General features: G+C 42.7%; 1 long non-coding RNA gene across 1 annotated transcript in view; it reads left to right on the top strand.

The window, feature by feature from the left end:
* LOC106611205 (uncharacterized) overlaps window positions 1-18,356 on the top strand; it is a 22,477-nt gene extending 4,121 nt beyond the window's left edge. The window contains exons 3-4 of the long non-coding RNA XR_001330072.2: window positions 5,993-6,049; window positions 18,154-18,356. This is a non-coding gene — a long non-coding RNA (uncharacterized lncRNA). The remainder of the gene's footprint in view (window positions 1-5,992; window positions 6,050-18,153) is intronic.

Genomic DNA, 18,356 nt, shown 5'->3' with positions numbered 1-18,356 from the left:
AGTTTTTCACCTATTGCATTGACCAGATGATGTACAGTAGCCACCCTACACAGTAACTAGAACCTGCCATGAATCCATGAGAATATTCTACAGTAGGACTATGCATAGTCTGATTCATTTAATTGGGAAGCGAGGCATGGTATATTGTAATGAGACTCAGTTTAGGCGTCTCAAACACTGAACTATATAGCCTCTCTCGCTCTGACTTGTAACATGAGCATTACTGTACGGCTAACTGAACTGATTTACCTTGTTTGTCAACACCACTGTGAGGACACAAGTGTTCTTTTGCCCCGAGCCTCAAGATTACAGACCATTACTCTCCTCCCTCGAAAAGTTTCCTAATGGAGTCTAAACAACACCCTGGATTTCTAACATTGCACACACCCTGAAGTCCACCACTATTCAGAGCTGGCATTATACAAGCTAATTTAACCAATTATACACAGGTGTGATGCTAATTCCCCTCTCACATACTGTGCTCCTGGCAGTAAAAATAGTATAATTGCACATCTGTCCTCCGTTGGCTTCCTGTGATTTTTCACTGCTTCTGTCTCACAGCAAAACACCTTTATATGACAAGACCATTTTGTTGTATTGGACTGACAATATACAATGCTGCCTGCAGAGAGGAGGAGGAGGAGGAGGAGGAGGAGGGGTTGGTTGTGTACTGGAAAGTTTCATGGTTTCTCTTTTGTTTGAAGGATTCCATAGACACATTTATTCAGATGCAAATGTTTACTTGGCGTGATCTTACCTGTCCAATCATGGTACTGTAACACTGTTCAGCATTTCAATATAATAACGGGGCTACATTGTTCACATGTGCATGCAACTAATGTACAGAAGTGTATAAGACTTAAGCACAATGACTGTTTACATAACGATGGCCAAATAGTCAACACCACATCACACATCAACACACTGCCAAAATAAAGGAAACAGGTGTGGTTCCTGAGTTGATTAAGCAGTTAACATCCCATCATGATTAGGGTCATGTATGAAAATGCCCAGTTGCCCATTATTTTGGCTACCCTGGCTAGAAGAAGGGAACTCAGTGACTTGAAAGAGGCATCTCAAAGGAGCATAGGGGGTTTAAAGGGTGTGTGTGTCAGTCACCAGATCTCAACCCAATTGAACACTTATGGGAGATTCTGGAGTGGCGCCTGAGACGGCGTATTCCACCACCATCAACAAAACGCACAATTATGGAATTTCTCGTGGAAGAATGGCGTTGGATCCCTCCAATAGAGTTCCAGACACTTGTCGAATCTATGCCAAGGTGCATTGAAGCTGTTCTCGTGGTGGCCCATCGCCATATTAAAACCCCCTAGAGTCTATCGGTGTGTCAAACTAAGTAAAATAATAAAAAAATCCCCATCAAAATCCGTCAGTGTAAGCTGGAGATATTGTTTTTTGCATGGGCTGCGTCTCAATCCACCACATCCGCCTATGGCAACCTTCCGCATCTGCGGTGGAAGGTCACCGAGCTACAGTGTTGTTTCTCAGACCCTGAGATATCCCGAAAATCGGTCTTCTCATGGAAAACATCTGAATGGTTTGGCCTACAACCTAATATGACCACTCTATGGAAAGACGAAATTCTCACGAAATCTGTGGTGTTTTGCTCTACAGCTTGCATGAAGGTAACCAGTTTAAAAAATGAAATGAAGCATGGAGGTAGTTTTGTGCCTCCCCAAACAGGGGTTAAATGTGTGTAAAAATAAATAAAAATAATAATAATAAAAAGTAGTCTGACCCCTTGACTTTTTCTACATTTTGTTACGTTTGGGGAGTTTCTCCCATTCTTCTCTGCAGATGCTCTCATGCTCTGTCAAGTTGGATGGGGAGCGTTGCTGCACAGCTATTTCCAGGTCTCTCTAGAGATGTTTGATCGGGTTCAAGTCCGGGCTTTGGCTGAGCCACTCAAGGACATTCAGAGACTTGTCCCGAAGCCACTCCTGCATTGTCTTGGCTGTGTGCTTAGGGTCGTTGTCCTGTTGGAAGGTGAACCTTCGCCCCAGTCTGAGGTCCTGAGTGCTCTGGAGCAGGTTTTCATCAAGGATCTCTGTACTTTGCTCCGTTCATCTTTCCCTAAATCCTGACTTGTCTCCCAGTCCCTGCGGCTGAAGAACATCCCCACAGCATGATGCTGCCACCATGCTTCACCATAGGGATGGTGCTAGGTTTCCTCCAGTTGTGAGGCTTGGCATTCAAGCCTAAGAGGTCAATCTTGGTTTCATCAGACCAGATAATCTTGTTTCTCATTGTCTGAGAGTCTTTAGGTGCCTTTTGGAAAACTCCAAGCGTGCTGTCATGTGCCTTTTACTGAAGAGTGGCTTCAGTCTGGCCACTCTAGCATAAAGGCCTGTTTGGTGCAGTGCTGCAGAGATGGGAGAACCTTCCAGAAGGACAACCATCTCTGCAGAGGAACTCTAGAGATCTGTGTTCTTGAAGACCTTCAATGCTGCAGAAATGTTTCCCAAATCTGCGCCTCGACACAATCCTATCCATTTTAGAATAAGGCACATTAGTTACATTTTAGAATAAGGCTATAACGTAATAAAATGTGGAAAAAGTCAAGGGGTCTGAATACTTACGGAAGGCTCTATATTTCCTGAGCTTTCTTATCTCCTAGATATATACGACAGACCTTCAAAACCTTATCCGTTGATATATTTTTTTGGCTGTCTTTTTTGCCATTTATAAATGTTATTCAATGCATTTCTATGGGCTATAGTAGTAAAGGCCAAATTCAATATTTTATAAATGCCTAAAAGGGTCCTAAAATTCCAAATCAAATAGCTACTTGATCCATGGTATGACCGTCTTAAAACAAATCCTTGTGTTGACTATGGATTCATAGATTGGGATACCTGTGCTTCCATAATCTATTCAAGTCTGTCTGCGAGTTTGCATGGACACAGGGTTCCACTCATATACACGTACAGTAGCCTATATAGGCATAGCTCACTGAAATGCACTTTTTATGGGCCAAGTCGAAGGGCATACACAGGAGACGTCAAACCCTTCATTAACTTCAACCACGTTTGATGAGTGACAGTGACATGACTGTCATATGACCAACCGTAACCCGGGATCCAACTTGTCTGAAATAAAGCGAGGATGAATCAGACATGATTATCATGCTATGTTAGAGCTGTGGCCTCAACCAGACCCTGAAATTGAAGGCAATGCTGAGACTGAGGAACAGCCCTTCCCTTCGAAAGGAGTCAAATTAAATGATTTGGTCCCTAGTTAGTTGGCGCTTTCAATATTGGGATTTCTGTGGACAATATAAGATTGACTTTGAACACTCTCGCATGGATTCCCTGTGCCATTTGTAACAGGATGTAATATCTCATGTGGCTTGAGGAGACTGCTATCTATACAACCCAAATAATTCTGTCCCTTTGACCCAAAGTCTAATTATCAGTTCTCGGCTCACTAGGGTCACCATGTCATCCCTCCAGCCCTGCCTGCCTCCTGACCCCCCCCCTCCTCCCCTCAATGAAAATTGAGTTGTCTTTGGAGTGATACAATTGACTGCTAATCAGACATTAGAAAAGGCTCTGAGCCCTGATACACCAGGTCCCTTACTTTCTTGCTCTCTCTCTCGTTCCACTGAATAAATCCAAATCACACTAGGCTATAGGAAGTCACACTGTTTGACTCTCCTTTCAGAACTCTACACTTATTACAACCTGTCTATGGTTTCTATCAAAAAGCATATGTCTATACCTGTGGTTAATCACAAGATGATAAGGTAGCATTGTTTGAATAACAGTAACGCATTTTGATAATTGTTCCCAAAACTCTGCGTTTGTGTTTCATGTACATATTTGATATGTACCACTTCATGAGGTATGAATTAATTGTCACAGTAGCTGAAAAGGAAAATATGAACACTGATCAAAAAGGCTGTAAAATGTTTTGGGTAAAATCCTCTCCACAGATATACAGTACCAGTCAAAAGTTTGGACACACCTGCTCATTCAAGGGTTTTTCTTTATTTGTACTATTTTCTACATTGTAGTGAAGACATCAAAACTATGAAATAACACATATGGAATCGTGTAGTAACCAAAAAAGTGTTAAACAAACCAAAATATATTTGAGATTCTTCAAACTAGGCACCCTTTGCCTTGATGACTGCTTTGCACACTCTTGGCATTCTTTCAACCAGCTTCATGAGGTAGTCACCTGGAATGCATTTCAGTTAACAGGTGTGCCTTGTTAAAAGTTCATTTGGGGAATTTATTTCCTCCTTAATGCTTTTGAGTCAATCAGTTGTGTTGTGACAAGGTAGGGGTGGTATACAGAAGATAGCCCTATTTGGTAAAATACCAAGTCCATATTGTTGCAAGAACAGCTCGAATAAGCAAAGGGAAATGACAGCCCATCATTACTTTAACACATGAAGGTCAGTAAATCCAGAACATTTCAAGAACTTTGAAAGTTTCTTCAAGTGCAGTCACAACCATCAAGCACTATGATGAAACTGTCTCTCATGAGGACCGCCGCAGGAAAGGAAGACCCAGAGTTAACTGCACCTCAGATTGCAGCTCAAATAAATTGCAGCCCCCAGAGTTCAAGTAACAGAGACATCTCAACATCAACTGTTCAGAGGAGACTGCGTGAATCAGGCTTCCCTGGTCGAATTGCTGCAAAAAAACACTATTGAAGTACACCAATAAGAAGAAGAGACTTGCTTGGGCCAAGAAACACAAGCAATGGACATTAGACCGGTGGAAATCTGTCCTTTTGGTCTGATGAGTCCAAATTTGAGATCTTTGGTTCCAACCGCCATGTCTTTGTAAGACACAGAGTAGGTGAACGGATGATCTCCGCATGTGTGGTACCCACCGTGAAGCATGGAGGAGGAGGTGTGATGGTGTGGGGTTGCTTTGCTGGTGAAACTCTGATTTATTTAGAATTCATGGCACACTTAACCAGTATGGCTACCACAGCATTCTGCAGCGATACGCCATCCCATCAGGTTTGCGCTTAATGGGACAATGACCCAAAACACACCTCCAGGTTGTGTAAGGGCTATTTGACCAAGAAGGAGAGTGATGGAGTGCTGCATCAGATGACCTGGCCTCCACAATTACCCGACCTCAACCCAATTGAGATGGTTTGGGATGAGTTGGACCGCAGAGAGAAGGAAAAGCAGCCAACAAGTGCTCAGCATATGTGGGAACTCTTTCAAGACTGTTGGAAATGCATTCCAGGTGACTACCTCATGAAGCTGGTTGAGAGAATGCCAAGAGTGTGCAAAGCTGTCATCAAGGCAAAGGGTGGCTACTTTGAAGAATCTAAAATATATTTTGATTTAACTTTTTTGGGGGTTACTACATGATTCCATATGTGTTATTTCATAGTTTTGATGTAATAAACAACTAATTAGACACATAGCCAGTATTACGTAGATTATTATGCAGGAAATTTAGGAGCACAATTAAAATACTTGATGTAATAACGCTCGAATCCTTGATTTTTCTAGGCGCACTGATGCTCCCAAATTAAATTCTGGGTCGCACAGCAAAATATTTAGGTGCGTATGTGAGTAAAAAGGTTGCACTGTAGAGCCCTGTTCTGATTGGACGTGAGGGAGTATGCTACACATATGCAGCATTAGGTAGATTGCTCTCTTATGATTGTATGTGAGGGAGTATTCTACATATCCAGTGTTCTGTTCATTACTGGGATGTTATGACTGTTCTGATTGGATGACAGGGTTGGGACTGGGGATGTCCTGATGGCAGTGAGGTTTCAGGGGAGTTGAGCTCTGCTTGCTCTACCCTATCCCTCAACCCTAACCCTGCATGTCATCCTCAGGGCACTGCGTTCCAAAGAGGGTGGAGCCTATGTTTGGGCTCTCCAGTGTCTCTCCACGTGATGGCAGGGGTATCACTGACCACTGTTTCCCCACAAAGGAGTAACACCCTCTTTTTTCTTTTTTTTTAAACTGCCATATGAAAACAAACAGAGAAAGAGAGGGAGAGGAGCTACACAGACTGCTGAAAGCCCAGGATACTGCACAGAGGTAATAACTTCACCTGAGTTTTAACTACTTATTCATTTTGGGGGGTTTTCTTCAGCATTTCAGCTATTTTCCTTTTTTTTTAATCTGTTAGTTTGAGAAGGTGTGAGTGGGATTTATTCAAGTATGTCATCTCAATTGAGAAGACTGGAGAAACACTTGGTTAGTTATTGGTTTGGCAATTAATCAGTTCTTGTTTTTTTTCCCCCCACACATTGAAGTATAGCAGTTGAATATGTTAGCAGTAGATTTGACATTTTTGAATCGTTTACCCAGATATGTACTAGTTAATATCATTTTCAGTTCAGGTCCAAATCCCCAGAGTCATACCAGCTGTTTTGTGTATGATGGAAAACTTATAGAAGCCACCATTTACCTTTTCAACCTTTCAAATTTATAATAAAGAGGATATAGCTTTTCCCTCCTTTCGCCCAAATTTGAATCGCTCTAGATTTAGTTGTCACTCTGCCCTCATGCCTCTTCTTTATAATAAATGAAAGGGGAACAACTTTGATAATGCGCCTTTGAATTTTACAGCACAGTGCTTCAGTGGAAATCTAATTTGAGAGAAAATGGCAACCCAGCTGTTCTTTTGATGGAGCACAACCAAAACATGGGTTCTTTCAGAGCAACACACACAGGCCATCTTCATCTGCACATCAATGGGCCTCTTGGTGCATCATGCAGAGTTGTAATTACAGTAGTGTAGCAGTGCTAGGGCTAATTCAGTCTCTATCTAGCACGTCTATAACATCAGGTATTGGGGGGAATGATTGCAGAGAGAGGATGGAAATTGGGTGTGTGTTCCGCCTCTCTCACAATACCACTGCTTTGTGTTGTTCCTGCCAGCAGCGTGCGTGCAGATGAGCTCCCATTAAATATCCACGTTTATTATGCAAACAAAAGGGGTTAATTGTCCACATATTTGCATGCAGCTTGGTAAATGAATTATGCAAGATTGTTTCATAGCAACTGCTCCGGGCCAGGCCGAGGGAGGAGTTGAGCTGGGATTGGTGGGTTTGGAGGTTGACAGGTTCAGGCTTGGAGACAGACAGGACTGTAATGCCCTTTCACCATACTGAGCCAAGCTGAAGAAAGCAAAGCTAAGCTGTACTGTGCTGGCCTAGTTGCGCATCCAGCATAGTTGCTGAAAATGACAATGCAAAAAATAAAATACCTGAGCCAACACAATACGGTTCTGATTGGCACAATGGTGTGAAAATATTTATTGAAGTAACAATCACTAAGACTAGGTCCTCCTGGCAGTGAAGAATTATGATAACAGTTGCCCTTGTTACGGAAGATAGAAGTTATTCTAAGTTAGTAAATATACAGAATCTTATTTAGACAATGAGTAGGTAAATAAATAGTCTTTAAATGCAGATAATTGTTGTGGCTCCATGCACATCCCATGTGCAGCTCTGCAGGTATAGCAGAGTTATTTGAACAATGTATTAGGCTTCTATTCATTTCTGCCAAGCCTTAATTGGTTCAGCTTGTCAATTAGCCATACATGTTAACACCTGTGCAATCCCCAAAGAGAAAGGAGTGAAACACTTTCTAAGGACTGTAAATTAATATTCAAAGACATAATTTATCATTGTCAAAATGTTTAAGGTGTCAAATAGCTAAAATATAATTAATTTAACAGCATGCATGGTGAAAAAAATAGATAAGCTCTCGTATGGAGCTAGACTGAACGGGTCGGAGCCTCTGGGAAAAGGCATAACTTGCTATACATTTATTGTAACATATAGGGAAAAGACAATGCTACAAACTTAAATTTAATCTGCATTTTATACGATCTCAGGGTACTTTTCAACATTTAGAATGTATCTGTAACAGTATATGTAACTTCATCCTCACATTGCATTACATTATTAAATAATGCACACAATACACTATTTCCACAGAAAAGGCTGAGGGCTATTGTAAAATGCTTGTTAAATTGACTCTGCATTTGACATGTATAGTCCCTCAAAAGACATAACATGCCCAGTCCTATCATGCTGGATAGACAGCAGCTGTGGGGCTGTCTGTAGCAGCAGGGCTGGATTACCAACCTGGAACGCAGGGCACGTGCCCCAGGTTGGGGGCCCCCAGATAGCAAATGAACATGTCATAAACCATGGAAAAATGTGTAGAAATGTAGGACATTGCTTTAAAACTGCTACATTTGATCTTAGCCTCATGGCAAAATGTGTAGAATTGCAGGAAATTAGCTATAAAACTTTAAAAATGACCTGTATATTTTTTTTAATTTATTTTACTAGGCAAGTCAGTTAAGAACAAATTGTTATTTTCAATAACGGCCTAGGAACAGTGGGTTAACTGCCTTGTTCAGGGGCAGAACGACAGATTTTTACCTTGTCAGCTCGGGGATTCGATCTTGAAACCTTTCGGTTACTAGTCCAACGCTTTAACCTCTACCTGCCGCCCCATATATATGATATATCCCAGTGGTGGTTTGTGTCTGGATTGGCCAATTGGATTAGTAGTTTAGTCTGAGTCATAGGGGTCATTTCTCTATACTATTTCAGCACTTGGTATAGCAACTGCTTGGCATCTGACTGCAAGGGGCTACAGAGGGTAGTGCCTATGGCCCAGTACGTCACTGGGCTGAGCTCCCTGCCATCCAGGACTTCTATACCAGTCGGTGTCAGAGGAAGGCCCTAAAAATGGTCAAAGACTCCAGCCACCCAAGTCATAGACTGTTCTCTCTGCTACTGCATGTCAAGCGGTACCGGAGCGCCAAGTCTGTGACCAAAAGGCTCCTGAACAGCTTCTACCCCCAAGCCATTAGACTGCTGAACAGTTAATCAAATGGCTACCCGGACTATTTGCTTGACCCCCTTTTTTTGCACTGACTTGTACTGGCTCTATGCACAGTGACCGGACCCACATACTCACACATCCTACACTGATACTCCAACATACTCACACTCTACAAAAGCACACAAACACACATGCATATTGATGCCACACACCCACATTGGGCTAGGCAATATGGCAAACATATCTCCGCATTTGTTTTTTAATTACATTTTTGGTGTTTGACATTATTTTATGTTTTTCAATAATACAATAATAATAAAATAATAAAACTTCAACCAACAATAATTTCCTGCATTTATCTATTTCTGCATTTCCTGCACTCATTTCAGATAATTTCCATAATGCCATGTAGGGCTGCATGATATCGGCAAAAAAATCTATGCCTTATTTTTAACCAAATATGTTGCAATTGCGATTTGACTTGTGATTTAGATCAAAACACTTGGGTGAACTTTTGGAATCATGTAAATATATTTATTCTAATTATATAGTTATAATATAAATAATAGTGAGCTTTTTGTTGTTTGACATGCCAGGGAGAAGTTATTGCTACAGGGTAGGAACCATAGTGTTGGTCAGTGTTTTCTAGGGGACCAGATAATCTTTGGCTACATTACATTTTTCTTCATGGCTGCATTCCAAACACATAAAATACACCCTCAGCCCTCAAATTAAGTGGACACTTCTAATGACATATCATGATGTATGATGAGTTGACACTTGCAGGGCGAGGGAAGAATGAATACATTTTGTCACTCGTTCGTCCCATGGTTGGGTTTTCAGTTATCATGGAACCACCAGTAGCTGTTGTGCACTACAGTCAATTATGATTGCGTTTCATATCTTGGCTAGAAGACAATGCATCCGAAGACGTCGAATTTTAGTCATCCGATGATATCAGGTAAATCGAGTGTGATGTCAGGGAAAGTTGTATGCGCTAGCTAATGTTTCCAAAAGCTAACCAAACAAAAACATCTTTTACAATACGTGTTTGTGCCGTCATCTGTATTAGAAGCACAATTTCTAACTTTTCTTAGCAGCTGTACAATCATCCCAAATTGAATTATAGGGTGTTTCAGGCCCCGGAGTGAACAGAATTGTACACTCGCAAACTCGATCATAAATGAGGGGTGGGGGGCATACTTTGCCAACATCCCTTGCTTGGCTAATTGTGGCTGCAGCAAAGATGGCAACAGGGATTCCCCCAAGGGCATAAGGTGTGGGTAAGTGGAGGAGGGCGTGTCTTTTATGTGTTTGAAAGGCAGCCCATGTAGCCAACATATTCATGCGTTGCCTATTCCTCTTTGTTAGAAGATACTGTTACACAAGCAACATGCTGATTTAGGCCTACACCATCACTGGTATCAGGCTGTATTAGCTAGCTACATTTGATCTGACTTAGCCGCTAATTAGCTAGCTAATAAATGTACTAACACGCTCTAACTTAAACTTGTTAAGGAAACACAAACTAGCTGTTTGCAGAAGTAAGAAACACAAACAAAGTAATTATAGAACACTTGTGGATTTATATTAGGAAAAGTGGTAGCTGCATCATTTTCATCAACATTGTTGCATATGCTGCATTGACCATGCAGACTGAACGCAAGTGTCTCGTGGTTGAGGACCAGCAAATGCGCTCCGTCAGTGACATGAGTTGGGGCTAGGTCTATGTCGAAGGCGGCATGGATAGAGGTGGAGAGGGATGACTCAAGTAGCAGTGTAAACTACCAAAATGTACATTACACATGGCATATCACATTTAACACACCAAATATTCAAATACCGTTATAGAAGTTAAAGTAAAAACCCGAACCGGTCCGTGCATCAATACCAGTATACCACCCAGTCCTACTCATACACTTTCACATTCTTCACATACGCTGCTTGAAAAATAGGGGTATGGTTGTAGAGAATTGAAGAACCATGAATGTAATAAGAAACCTTAGGTGCTGGCTTAAGACCGGTAGTAACCACTACAGAATGTCCGGTCAGAACAAGGATGAGGCGGATATACAGGTTAAGTGGAGTTAAATGGAAGATGTTCACATCACACACAAATCTGACCATTCATGGTTCAGATAACTGAGAATCATGTTCAGAGAGAACTTGCATTAACTATGTGGTCGTTTAGATGCACGCACAATTAAACATCAGACATACAGGGATTCAGTCCACAGGAGGAAAAGTTCAGCAGGAGGGAAAACTGGATGTGCTCATCAAGATGGGGAAAGCACGTTTCTGACCACACAGCGTGCTGGGGTCATAGACTAACTGAAGTCCCGGGAATCAAGGCCACTGATAGGCTAAAGGAGATGTGATAAGTATTTGGCGTGACCTTGACCAATGACTCACTAAGAAAAGTGGGGGTCCTCAGAATGGGAGACTAAGCTGCCCGACTAGAACTAAACAGAAGGGATTGCTAGAATCACCTGACTGAAGCTGGCTGTTTTTAGTCTCCTGCTACTCTGTTTGTTTACCCTTATTACTTAGTAACTTTTACCCTTACCTACATGCACATATTATGTCAATTACCTCAACTACCTCATATCCCTGCACATTGACTCAGTACAGGTGCTCCTTGTATATATCATCGTTATTCTTACTATTTCCTTTATTTTTTTGCAAAGACATCGTATTAAGCATTTTATATGAATGTCTACACCTGTTGTATTCGGTGCATGTGATCAAATATATTTGATTTGAGATATTACACTGTCGTTAATAATCTATCCGCATGCATGAGAGCTTATCATTCATCATAAGTGACAGTCATCCACAGACGGACTACAATCGTCCAGTCTTATTTTTTTCTCATCATCAGTTGTATGGGTGACGTGGGTCGGTTCGGTTGGCTTACGTAGCATTAACAATTGGGTCTGCTGGTGCTAAGCAGACACCCTCTTTTGACAGCCTACACATTAATCATGACCTTGTGACCCCACTGTACTGCAGGCCCCCTGCTTAACCCAACTCTCGGCTGCCATGTGCTCCTGGTTAAACCCCCTTCGGTTCAGTGTAGTGACCCCTGTGAGCATTGAGCCCCTTAATCGAAATCCACAAGGAGATCATCATATGGCCTGCACTTGAGCTGGCATGGCCAATTCCTATCCCTGTTGATTAAGCTTTATCGGGTTAATACGGTTAAAATCCGGCCTGCCTGCCTGCACCACAGCAAATCATGCAGCTAGACAGGACTATCTGGTGGTATAAATATTCTGCCCATTCTAATATCAGAAACAATGTTGATTTTCTGTTTTGAGGTAAATATTTGTATGTTTATACAACAAGCAAACTGTAGCCGAGATGTGAAAAATATAGTTATTGTAGCGCTTATTTTTTTTACCCCTCCACCCCCCCAATTTCGTGGTATCCAATTGGTAGTTAGTCTTGTTCCATCACTGCAACTCCCGTACGGACTCGGGAGAGGCGAACGTTGAGAGTTGTGCGTCCTCCGAAACACGACCCAGCCAAGCCGCACTGCTTCTTGACACAATTCCTGCTTAACCCGGAAACCAGCCATACCAATGTGTCGGAGGAGACACCGTACACCTGGCCACCGTGTCAGCATGCATACGCCCGGCCCGCCACAGGAGTCGCTAGAGTACGATGGGACAAGGACTTTCCGGCCGAGTACAAACCCTCCACTAACCCGGAAGACGCTGGGCCAATTGTGCGCCGCCCCATGGGTCTCCCGAGCCTGGACTCGAACCAGGATCTCTAGTGGCACAGCTAGCACTAGACATCAATGTTTGATGGGACCGTGGCATAGCCTTTGTTTCAGGAGTTCTCCCTTAGTATTTATCTTGGAGCACAGTGGAATATTTCTTCAAGAACATAGTTTCATATCAAACTGTGGGAAAAACGATGAATTGTCTGTGCCAGAAATAAAGCTGATCTCAAACCCCCGCAGTAGTTGTTAGGCTTATGTTATGTCATAGTGATATAAGACTGTTAGAACTGTTGCACTCACTACAGTGCCTTTTTGTAGGGAGATTTTCAGCTTTGCAAATGTGTTTTCATTTTCCCACAGAGTACAGTAGTAACCCTTAGATTTTAACAGACTAACAGACTGTAGTATGAACAATGACATACAGAATCCAAGATGGCGTAGAAGTCAGACGTCTTTGTGTTGTCGTGTCCCTTGTATATATCTTTTTACATCTTTTTCTTCGCATATCTTAAAAATATTTTCCTAAACCTCAACTTCTAAATACTCTCCTGCAACCCGCCTCACCCAATGTGGCGTGGATCTGTTTTTTTTCTAAAGTATTTCTATTTACCTCCGAACTGGAATCCCTCAACTGAAGCTAGCCAGCTAACTACCTACCAGCTATCAGTCAGCAAACCATTGCTAGCGGTCATCAGCTAACCTTTAACTCGGCAAGCTCTCGCCAGTTCGAACAACGTGACTCAAACCAGAGCATAACGGACTTATTATTATAAAAAAAATTCCCCCCCGGATTCCTACCGCAAACTCTGAACATTTTCATCTGGATCTTCGCCACTAGCTAACCACAGTCCCAGGTGACTACTCCTGGCTAGCATTTCCATCCCAGAGCAAGCACCAATTAGCCTGAAGCTAGTCCGGCCAGGGCTCCTGTGCTACCACCGAAGCCCACTCCTGGGCTACAATATCCGGACCCCTTCTACTGCCGGTACGGGGCACGGAACCCCGCCGATCCTCTACAACTGGAATACCGACATAATCTGCCCAAGGATTCCAACAGGCCCCTCAGGCGCGACGTCTGCTGAAGGCCCATTCTGCTAACCGCGGCCTACTAGCTACCTAGAGCTACTTGGAACCCTACTAATTCCACGACTGGTCTATCGACATCACCGCACGAAGAGGCAAAAACAGACTTACTCCCATCGCGACTTCCCCCAAAGGCTAACTTGCTAGCCCCGGTCTGTTAACTTCTAGCTTGCTGCCCCGGTCTGCTAACTGCTAGCTTACCAGCCCCGGTCTGCTAACTGCTAGCTTGTTTAGCCCCGGCCTACTAACTGTTAGCTTGTTAGCATCGGCCTGCTAACTGTTTGAATTGCCGTGTCCCCAGTCAGCCCAACCACTCACTGGACCCATATGTTCACTTGGCTATGCATGCCTCTCTCTAATATCAATATGCCTCATCCATTACTGTCCTGGTTAGTGATTACTGTCTTATTTCACTGTAGAGCATCTCAATATGCCTTAACCAACCATGTTGTTCCACCTCCTACATATACGATGACATCACCTGGTTTAAATGTCTCAAGAGACTATATCTCTCTCATCATTACTCAATGCCTAGGTTTACCTTCAATGTACTCACATCCTACCTTACCTTTGTCTGTACACTATGCCTTCAATCTATGCTATCGTGCCTAGAAACCTGCTCCTTTTACTCTCTGTTCCGAACGTGCTAGATGGCCAGTTCTTATAGCCTTTAGCCGTACCCTTATCCTACTTCTCCTCTGTTCCTCTGGTGATGTGGAGGTTAATCCAGGTCCTGCAGTGCCTAGCTCCACTCCCACTCCCCAGGTGCTCTCATTTGTTGACTTCTGTAACCGTAAAAGCCTTGGTTTCATGCATGTTAACATTAGAAGCCTACTCCCTAAGTTTGTTTTACTCACTGCTTTAGCACACTCTGCCAACCCGGATGTCTTAGCCGTGTCTGAATCCTGGCTTAGGAAAACCACCAAAAACCCTGAAATCTCCATCGCTAACTGTAACATTTTCCGCCAAGATAGAACTGCCAAAGGGGGTGGGGTTGTAATCTACTGCAAAGATAGCCTGCAGAGTTCTGTATTAATATCCAAGTCTGTACCCAAACAATTCGAGCTTCTACCTCCTAAAAATTCACCTTTCCAAAAACAAGTCTCTCACTGTTGCCGCTTGCTATAGACCTCCCTCTGCCCCCATCTGTGCCCTCGATACCATATGTGAATTGATTGCCCCCCCATCTATCTTCTGAGCTCGTGCTACTAGGTGACCTAAACTGGGACATGCTTAACACCCCGGCCATCCTACAATCTAAGCTTGATGCCCTCCAATCTCACACAAATTATCAATTATCAGCAATCGCTGCCTCATTGCCTGCATCCGTAAAGGGTCTGCGACCCAACGACCACCCCTCATCACTGTCAAACGCTCCCTAAAACACTTCTGCGAGCAGGCCTTTCTAAACGACCTGGCCGGGGTATCCTGGAATGACATTGACTTCATCCCGTCTGTAGATGATGCTTGGCTTTTCTTTAAAAGTGCCTTCCTCACCATCTTAAATAAGCACACCCCACTCAAAAAATGTAGAACTAGGAATAGATATAGTCCTTGGTTCACTCCAGACCTGCCTGCCCTTGACCAGCACAAAAACATCCTGTGGCATTCTGCATTAGCATCGAATAGCCCCCGTGATGTGCAACTTTTCAAGTAAGTTAGGAACAAATATACACAGGCAGTTAGAAAAGCTAAGGCTAGCTTTTTCAAACAGAAATTTGCATCCTGTAGTACTAACTCAAAAAAGTTCTGGGACACTAAAGTCCATGGAGAATAAGAGCACCTCCTCCCAGCTGCCCACTTCTCTGAGGCTCGGAAACACTGTTACCACTGATAAATCCACTATAATTGAGAATTTCAATAAGCATTTCTCTACGGCTGGCCATGCTTTCCACCTGGCTACCCCTACCCTGGTCAACTGCCCGGCACCCTCCACAGCAACCCGCCAAAGCCCCCACCATTTCTCCTTCACCCAAATCCAGATGGCTGATGTTCTGAAAGAGCTGCAAAATCTGGACCCATACAAATCAGCCGGGCTAGACAATCTGGACCCTCTCTTTCTTTCTAAAATTATCTGCCGAAATTGTTGCAACCCCTATTACTAGCCTGTTCAACCTCTTTTGCATCGTTTGAGATTCCCAAAGATTGGAAAGCTGCCACGGTCATCCCCCTCTTCAAAGGGGGTGACACTCTAGAACCAAACTGCTACAGATCTATATCTATCCTACCCTGTCTTTCTAAGGTCTTCGAAAGCCAAGTTTACAAACAGATTACCGACCATTTTGAATCCCACCATACCTTCTCCGCTATGCGATCTGGTTTCAGAGCTGGTCATGGGTGCACCTCAGCCACGCTCAAGGTCCTAAACGAGATCGTAACCGCCATCGATAAGAGACATTACTGTGCAGCCATATTCATCGACCTGGCCAAGGCTTTCGACTCTGTTAATCACCACATTCTTATTGGCAGACTCGACAGCCTTGGTTTCTCAAATGATTGCCTCGCCTGGTTTACCAACTACTTCTCTGATAGAGTTCAGTGTGTCAAATCGGAGGGCCTGTAGTCCGGACCTCTGGCAGTCTCTATGGGTGTGCCACAGGGTTCAATTCTCGGGCCGACTCACTTCTCTTATACATCAATGATGTCGCTCTTGCTGCTGGTGATTCTCTGATCCACCTCTACGCAGACGACACCATTCTGTATACTTCTGGCCCCTCTTTGGACACTGTGTTAACTAACCTCCAGATGAGCTTCAGTGCCATACAACTCTCCTTCCGTGGCCTCCAACTGCTCTTAAACGCAAGTAAAACTAAATGCATGCTATTCAATCGATCACTGCCCGCACCTGCTCGCCCGTCCAGCATAACTACTCTGGACGGCTCTGACTTAGAATACGTGGACAACTACAGATACCTAGGTGTCTGGTTAGACTGTAAACTCTCCTTCCAGACTCACATTAAGCATCTCCAATCCAAAATTAAATCTAGAATCGTCTTCCTATATCGCAACAAAAGCATCCTTCACTCATGCTGCCAAACATACCCTCGTAAAACTGACCATCCTACCGATCCTCGACTTTGGGGATGTCATCTATAAAATAGCCTCCAACACTCAACAATCTGGATGCAGTCTATCACAGTGCCATCCGTTTTGTCACCAAAGCCCCATGCACTACCCACCATTGCGACCTGTATGCTCTCGTTGGTTGGCCCTCGCTTCATACTCGTCGCCAAACCCACTGGCTACAGGTTATCTACAAGTCTCTGCTAGGTAAAGCCCCGACTTATCTCAGCTCACTAGTCACCATAGCAGCACCCACTCGTAGCACGTTCTCCAGCGGGTATATCTCACTGGTCACCCCCAAAGCCAATTCCTCCTTTGGTCGTCTTTCCTTCCAGTTCTCTGCTGCCAATGATTGGAACGAACTGCAAAAATCTCTGAAGCTGGAGACTCATCTCCCTCACTAGCTTTAAGCACCAGCTGTCAGAGCAGCTCACAGATCACTGCACCTGTACATAGCCCATCTGTAAACAGCCCATTTATCTACCTACCTCATCCCCATACTGTATTTATTTATTTATTTATTTCTTGCTCCTTTGCACCCCAGTAGCTCTACTTGCACATTCATCTTCTGCGCATCTACCATTCCAGTGTTTTAATTGCTATATTGTAATTACTTCGCCACCATGGGCTATTTATTGCCATAACTTACGTAATTTGCACTCATTGTATATAGACTTTTTTTGTTTTCTTTTGTTCCACTGTATTATTGACTTTGTTTTGTTTATTCCATGTGTAACTCTGTGTTGTTGTTGTGTCGAATTGCTATGCTTTATCTTGGCCAGGTCGCAGTTGCAAATGAGAACTTGTTCTCAACTAGCCTACCTGGTTAAATAAAGGTCAAATAAAAATAAAAATGACATACAGTATTGATAAGTCATTTCTTGATATGGCAATTTCAACAACGTTGACAAATGGAGCTGTTACACTTACTAGATTTATAACAGCTACACTTAGCAATGTTACCATATCAAGAAAAAACAATACTTACTAATATTTATAATCAATAATATTTATACTGTATAATCAATCCAAGAATATTAGGCACATAGTAACACAGTAATATTAATAGTTTATTTGAGAAAGAGGATGTTTATTTGTAGAGTATCAGTGGTACAGTTTGAAGTGCAGCACTATGTTGCCTAGAAACTAATGGAGGGATGAAAGGGGCAAGTTGGGTTGTTTGAACTTTTGGAGGTAACCATTGGCAACAGCAAAATATTTCCCAGCTATTGTGTTTTACTTTCTTGATGAGGGGTGCTGACAATAATATCGTACTTTTGTGATGAGCAGCATTGTATAAGCCACAACAAAAGCAATATTGTCCATATGTCCATTTTATTGAATGTATTGTTGTTGCCACAAGCTATTGCTATTATTCTCAATCCTACTAGTATAGAATGCATGTTCTTATTATTGTGTTGTTTGAGTGTTGAATTTTTCCTCATTTTCTCCCTAGGAGCAAGAATGAAGTTGGATAAACCAAGGAGAGGTACCTTGAACAAAAAAGGAAATAATTTAAAAAGAAAAACATCATGACTTATTCCACATTGAATGTTTTGTGAAGTTATTGAAATTCAAGTCATTAACATGGGCATCATATTTGTCTTTCATTTCACTGTCATACTTCATCTATAGAATAAAAAGATTGATTGGTTTACT

The sequence above is a fragment of the Salmo salar genome, chromosome ssa09 (assembly GCF_905237065.1).
Source record: "Salmo salar chromosome ssa09, Ssal_v3.1, whole genome shotgun sequence".
NCBI lineage: Eukaryota > Metazoa > Chordata > Actinopteri > Salmoniformes > Salmonidae > Salmo > Salmo salar.
Note: the sequence above shows the minus strand (reverse complement) of the source record. Positions and strands in the feature narration are given on the sequence as shown.